Raw genomic sequence first — 7,670 nt, 5'->3', positions numbered from 1 at the left:
TTAATCTCGGCTATTATGATTTTGACATGCTTGCTGAAATGAAGCCAATAATGCAAAATTGCAAACCTGATAACATGTCCGGAGGCAGTAATTGCAAATAGAAGAGGGCCCACTTCAAGAATAGACACCAGATGCCACGCCAACCCCGGAATATTAAACAACACACAGGAAAGGGTACTTTATTTGTGTAAACCAGCTTCTGGTGGCCAGAAATGCGTGGATTTGACTGGGCCAAGTAGGTTTTGATGGCCAGAACTATGAATCGTAAATCATCGCCAGAATCGTAAATCAGAATCGTAATCGGTGGCCAGAAAAACCTGGTGGGTCCGACCTGAGGTCGCTGGATTCCGAGGTCGCCGGATTTGACCCGGGGCGAATGTATTTTGGGGGTGCCAACGTGCTCTTAATCGCTGGCCCACTCAGTGGCACATTTCTTTTGCACGCTGCCAGTAGACCAAGGAGTTCTCCCTGGATATTGGTTTAGATAGTTATTGTACTTCTATACTGAAATTATACTGAAATAATACTTTTTAGAACTTTTTTTTATACTGGAAGACTAAGTCAATGGAGGTCTGTTTGGGCTGAAACTTTGCCCAAATATGGAGATGCCTGACATCTACAGTACAGGTGTCATTGATCACTGCTTCTCAAAGTGGGGTCCTTGAGGGGGTTCCAGGGGGTCCACAGCTATCATCAAAAATCTGTTTAACCACTTCAACCACTGATATACTTTGGCTCTTTCAGAATCAGCATCATCTTTTAGTGTCACATCACACATTTACAGGTGTAAAGAAGTGGGTGAAGGTAAGTTCGTTTTTGTGCAAGCTCAATCGTTTTTGTTGTCTTCAGGAAGAGAAAAGGAAATTCAGAGGGGGCGGGCAGGGAGAGCAAGGAGAAAAGAAAGAAAACAGAGAAACATGTCGAGGATAGGCAAACATCTAAGATATTTACAAATATACACAGCATAATCCAGCATGAGGTCCACACTATTTGAAATAAATGTGGAAAAATATGAGGTGATGGTCGTCCGCAGCCAAACACATTTGACTGGCCACATCAAGGCCCTCTTATTACAGCATGGCTCTGAGTCTGCAGGAGTCTGACTGTCTGTCTTGTCTGTGTGTCCGGAGTCAATCTTGCAAACCGCTGGACTGATGATCAGCGATAAATCTCCTGTGCCCACTGCCAGTAGGTAGGCCACAGAAATTCCATAACATTTATCCATTTTGAAATATCTAAATGAGTACTTCTACTTTTGGTAGTTTAAATACATTTTTCTACCACTGCTTATGCCAATATGTGTACTTTTACTCAAGTAAAATGTTGAAAATAATGTTTTTTACCTTTAACAGAGTATTTCTACATTGTGGTATTGATGCTTTTAAGTACAAAAAAATAAGAAAAGAAAAAAGATCTTAATACTTCTTCCACCACTGATTAAGCTTCAAGAGCAACAACAACAATAACAAAAACTAACACAGCGCAGCCAAGCTCTGCCAAGCTCTGCGGGGGAACAATCTCCCCGGAGATTTCACACAGAGAACACAGTGGATGACAGTTGAGTTTGGTGGTCTAATTAGCTTCCACTTAGCAAACAAAAGAAGTTAGCTGAGTCTGGGGCCCTCACTTTTTCATTTAACCACATGAACCCCAGATACCTATATAAGCTCACTCACAGCGTTTCATGAGGTCGCAATGCAAAAGTTGAAGATGCATCAATATGTGTGTGTGTGTGTGTGTGTGTGTGTGTGTGTGTGTGTGTGTGTGTGTGTGTGTGTGTGTGTGTGTGTGTGTGTGTGTGTGTGTGTGTGTGTGTGTGTGTGTGTGCTTGCGCGTGCGTGCGTGCTGGGTCAATGTGGTCAATTAAATGAACACATTAATAGTTACTACGATATAAAGGCAGATTTTTCTGGCCACATATAAGAGAATCTTTCCACAACCATAAGATAATCTTAAAATAATTATAGAAATATATAACTGAGGTGCTCGGGTGGCGCAGTGGTAAAGTCCCTGCCCACCACCACGGAGGTTGTGGATTCGAATCCACCGTGGTGCTAGGGATGGGAAGATTATGAAATTTTCATGTCACGATTATTGTGACCAAAATAATTGCGATATACGATATTATCACTATGATGTAAATATGCTTAAAACTCTTAAACTGCCACTTTGTATATCTTAGATATCTTAGAGGGGGGGGGGAACTGACCATGTCCTTGTTTATGACTCTTAACAGCTGCTGCGTAGAAGCTCTTCCTGAGCATCGAGCCTCAAACTCTTACCAGTCCACAAACACTCTGTTCCCAAGGTGTTGTTGCCTTTCTTCATCTCTGAATATCTGTCTGTGTCTTTATCTCGATGTGCCCAAATATGGATGACTGATGTCATAGTACTGGTGTCATAGTACTGACCAAAACACATCTTATTATTAGCACATTTCAGATTATAGATTTAGCTAAAATGGCCATTCACTTTGAGTAACGTCATTAGCTATTCCATTTAAAGTCGTCATCAAGGAATGACATCACACCATCGTCATCACTTTCAGCATAATTGTCCTTTTAAATGTTTTTATTGTATTTCCCAACACAACACCATTCAGCAACTCATTGCCCTGGCTTCTAACCTCTTCTGTAAATTAGTGGCACTGATTCACAGTGGTACTGGTGTGTGAAATGTTTCACTGGACGATACATCGGAAAGGAGGACATAAGTTTTCCTGGACGGCTGCTGTGGTAGTCGGACACAAGCTGTACTCTTTTGGAGGTTACGATCACGGTTGTCGCGGTGATTATATCGACGTCCACATCTTCAACACACTGTCTTTACGCTGGAGGAAGTTGACCACAGTGAAAACTGGAGGAGGAGAACATCACCTTGAGGTTCCCTGCGTGCGCGCAGGCCACACAGCTGTTCTGGTCGAAGATATTGTCTACATCTGGGGGGGATATCCTTACTGTAATGTGCTTTATTCATTTGATGTTGACAACCACAGATGGTCCAAACCCAATATTTCTGATAACGTTCCAGAAGGGAGGTGCCACCACTCAGCCTGTGTCTTGAGGAAGGTCATGTATATTCATGGAGGATTCACCCAACTGACTGACCACACTAATGACATCCACAAGTTGGACACCACCACAATGGTCTGGGCTTTAATTAACACCAGAGGAACTTCACCACCCGTTTCATCAAATCACTCTGCCACCATCATCGGGACAAAGATGTTTGTATTTTGGGGCTGGGGGGTCTACAACAACAACATCAGAGTGTTTGACACAGAGACCAACTGCTGGCTGAGCACACCTTCTGCACAGCTGCTTCCAGAAGGACGCGGGGGTCATTCAGCCTTTGCCTACAATGGAGAGCTGTACATATTTGGTGGCAAAAACTGGAACCAGACCTTCAATGATCTGTGGAAATTCAATCCAAAGATCCTCTCATGGAAGAAGGTTGAGCCCAAAGGGAAAGCCCTGTGTGGGATGTCTTGGCATGGCTGTTGCATGGTGGGAGATCGTATCATCCTCTTTGGAGGAGACAACACACCTGATGACCTGTATATCTTAGACTTAAGTCCTAATCTGAAGATGTTATGCATGCTAGCAGTTATTCAGTACGGTGTGGAGCAGTCTGAACTCACACATGACATCAGGTGGAAACTGGCGGCCATGACTACCAACAATAACTGAAAACATAACATAGTCCTATAAAAATCACACCCTGTGTGAAGTGGGCGGTGTCTTGCTAGCTAATCACAATACTGAATGGAGTCAACCAATCATGTACAAAAGATAAATACATTTATTGAAACACTCTTTATGATGGACGAAACCATAACTTGAAAAAAACAAATATTTGGTTTTTTCAAGTTATGGGTTCTTATATAGGGCTATGCACATGTGTCATGTGACACTGGCCAATCACAGTCCTGAATAGACTGTGATTGGCCAATCACAGCGCAGGATAATTCTACAAATTTCCTGGGCCCAGATCACAGCGCAGGAAAATGTACATTTTTCCAAATCTCACTTATAGGGGCGGTTTCACCGCCCAAAAATCACACCCAGTGTGAAGTGGGCGGTGTGGTCATCACAGTGGTCATCACAGTGATGGAAGCTCACTTTCAACAAAAAGTGTTTTTTTGAAGTGCATAGTCCTATTTATAGGTTATGAATTTCATCATGTGTCTCGCCAGCCAATCACAGTGCTGAATAGAGTCAGCCAATCACAGTACAGCTAGGGGTGTACTAATGCTAGGGGTGTACTAATTATGAGCCAATCACAGTACAGCGAAGCAGTACTGTGAAGTATGAAGTATGTGGATGTGACGTCATTCCAAAAAACGTCACATCTAGGGGTGTGCCGAATTTCACAAAACGATACGATACGATATTGGGCTCACAACTTTGATACAATTTCGATACGATACGATACACACTTTTTTATTATGAAAATATATGGGGGAGAAAAAAAGCAAATGTGCAAACAAATAATTCTGTTTTGCATTATTCAGACATGCAAACTTGTAGCTTTTCAGCTACAATAGCCGTTTTGAATCCAAATAGGGCAATAGTGTGACACCTGACCCGAAAAAAATACAACATGTTGTCACCCTTTTCACCTCGGGGTTGTTTGCATGCCTGATTATTATTATTGTATATATAAAAAAATATATATATATATATTTATTTTCCCCAAAACGATACATATCGTCACGAAAACGTATCGCGATATATCGCGGGACGATATATCGGCACACCCCTAGTCACATCCATCCTCCATGGGATTTTTAGAAAAACACCCCTCACTCAGTTTCTTTTTTTTGCATTGAAAACCACCCGTTTTCAATGGGCCACAGCCCCAAAATGGCCGATCGGCGTTGGAATGTTATTGTTCCAATGGACACACGGATCCCTCCGCCTTCTCACAGGGACTTTTTTTTGTACACAATCTGGCTTCCACTGTGTTTCAAAGATCGTCGGATTAAGGTAATTACGCTGGCAAGGGGATAAAAAACGATGTTTTTTAGAACGTAATAAAGGAACTAAAATGTGGTCGTGACGACCACATTTGGAATAGACCGAGCATTTTATTTTTATTTTTGTTTAATTTATTTTTATTTTGTTATTTTGGTGCGGTTGACCAGTCGAGATATAAAGAGGGAACCTCCGGCGCTGTCAAACCGGATGTCTGGACCTTGGAGTCAATTCACAATGTAGGCATTAACCACTTAAACCCCAGCATCCGGACTGTGGGGAAAGCTTTTGCAGAAAATAGCAGGTTAACAAGCTCACTCACAACGTGTCACATTGTGATGCGTTGTTGTGAGCTTGTCGATCGGCTATTTTCTGCGAAAGCTTTCCCCACAATAACAGAAAATAGAAAAGACACTATAGAGCTCTGATGGACTCCGGTCAAGGGGTTTAAAGAGCTGGTGCCATGTTTTTGCACTTTTTCTGTTTTTCATGTGTCTATGAGGTTGATAGAACTTCATTAAGCCCCCTGGTGGTGTTTTTATGGTGTTTTATGTCTTCTCTGACTATTTGGAGTTTCTTCCTGGAGGCTGAAACCTTGAGGGTCAAACGTGCCAATAGAGAAACAGCGCTTTAGTGACATCACAAAGCCATACCCTCCCCCTCATTATCATAACACAACAGGTGTGGGCATGAGGAGGAGGAGGGACTAGGACAGGTGGGTGGTGCTAAGGTGGTGGAGGAGGTGCTAAGGTGAGAACCAGGTATACTTAATGAACTGGAGGCGTGTCCACATAAAAACATAATTTTAACCATTTCTGTACACTTTCTTTTTGTTGAAAAAAATCCTTACATAATAATAATACCTTATGATCAGGTTTTAGGGTTGAAAAATATCATGGCACCCCATCTTTAAGTGGATGTTCTTATCGAGCATAATGTCAAAAAGTGACGAGAGGGCATTCAGGGAGAGAGCAGTGCTGGGGGTGAGGTGGAGTCTGAAGAGGTGAGTTTTAAGACTGTGGTGGAAAATTGGGAGTCTGCAGTCCAGGATTTTATTCCATAGCTTTGGGCAAAGAGGATTTTATTCCATACTTTTAGGCAAAGAGGATTTTATTCCATAGCTTTGGAGCTTGGGGGAGAAAAGTATAGAATCAGAAGCTTAGACGACAGCCAGTGTCCTCTAAGTAATGCATACATGTCTTACATGACTTAAGCCAGCTAAGTCATTTATGTAGAGTTTGTCAAAACAAACACTAGCATAAAACATTATTATTCATCAACAGCTGCAGCCACTTTACTCGAAGTTCAGCACAACAACATACCAGCCCAGCCAAGACAAGACAAGCCAAGACAAGACATGTAATCACACACAAAGCATAAAAATGAAGCTATGTGTTGTAAACAATGGCAATATGTCTGTCAGTGTCTGTCTACCCACCTACAACCGTTGCCTCATCATTTACGGCTATCTGCCCTCCTACCATTATGCGGGGACACGTCTTGCTGAAAACGAAAGGAGAGACCGAGCAAAAGCCAAACAAAAGGGGAGACCAAAAACATGTTTGCCATGTAAGAAGAAAAAAAAATCTGTGGAACAAGCCAATGTGTATATAATAATAACAATAATAATAATAATAATAATAATAATAATAATAATAATAATAATAATAATAATAATAATAATAATTAAAAAAAAACTAAAATAATAATAATAATAATAATAATACTAGAAAAGTGTGCTCCTCAGAGCACAGGTCTCCGCCAGGCCGGGTTGCCTACCCAGGGCCCTTTGGAAGCCAGTCATAGCCAATTGGAATGGGGTCTGACTCATACATCTTGATCACATGACCCTAGTGTGTTTTGAAGAAACACATATGGCAGATAATGTAATCTGGCACAGATAAATTGCGAATCCAGGGGGGCAGGGTGTCCCCAGTGTCATGGCTGGCTCAAATACATGACAAATAAGGGAAGGAACATCAGGTGTAAGATCGATAACAAATGTTTATTAAAGAATTAACCTAACAGAATACGATATAAATGGATGGCATAACTGAACAGATGAGATAAGGATACTGTGAGGTGTGGAGTCAGTAAATCAGTAGCCTCGATCTCCAGGCTTTTATTTTCCTTTGCGTTTTGCTTTTCCTGGCATAGGAAGTGGGAGTCAACCTTTCATTTCCCCAACCAACCAGAGTGCAGTGGGCGTCGCTCCAAATGTTGTGATGTCAGGGCTCTAAATGCTGCACATTGGGGGAGGAGGAGGGGCGCGGATCACAGATCGGTGAACCAATGGGAGCCCACGGATTCTCTCTCCGGAGATTTTGAACCCGCCCCTCTAGACCAGATATCAGACGTGCTAGGGCAGCCTAGTAAACCAGTGGTGTATGAATGTGTATACTATGGATGTGTGGAATATGGTGTAGTGCAGGTGTGTGGATGGAAAGCCGAGCCTATAAGAAAAAGAACATGGAGCACTGAGGGAAGAGTGCTGGCAGGTCTGTCGTCTCTGTGAGTCACTCTTAAAGAGAGAATGACATGAGCTGAACTTGTAGGCTCTGGAGGCACCGGGCCTAGGTGCCCTCCATGAGCCATCAAGCATGATTACAGGCCTGCTCACCTAGGAGTAAGCAGAGTTAGGAGGCAACCCAACTGACACACACCCACTGTAGCCTAGAGTGGGACATCACACCA

Source organism: Gymnoscopelus braueri (assembly GCF_963280865.1).
Source record: "Gymnoscopelus braueri genome assembly, chromosome: 21".
NCBI lineage: Eukaryota > Metazoa > Chordata > Actinopteri > Myctophiformes > Myctophidae > Gymnoscopelus > Gymnoscopelus braueri.
This window is presented reverse-complemented; position numbering follows the sequence as displayed.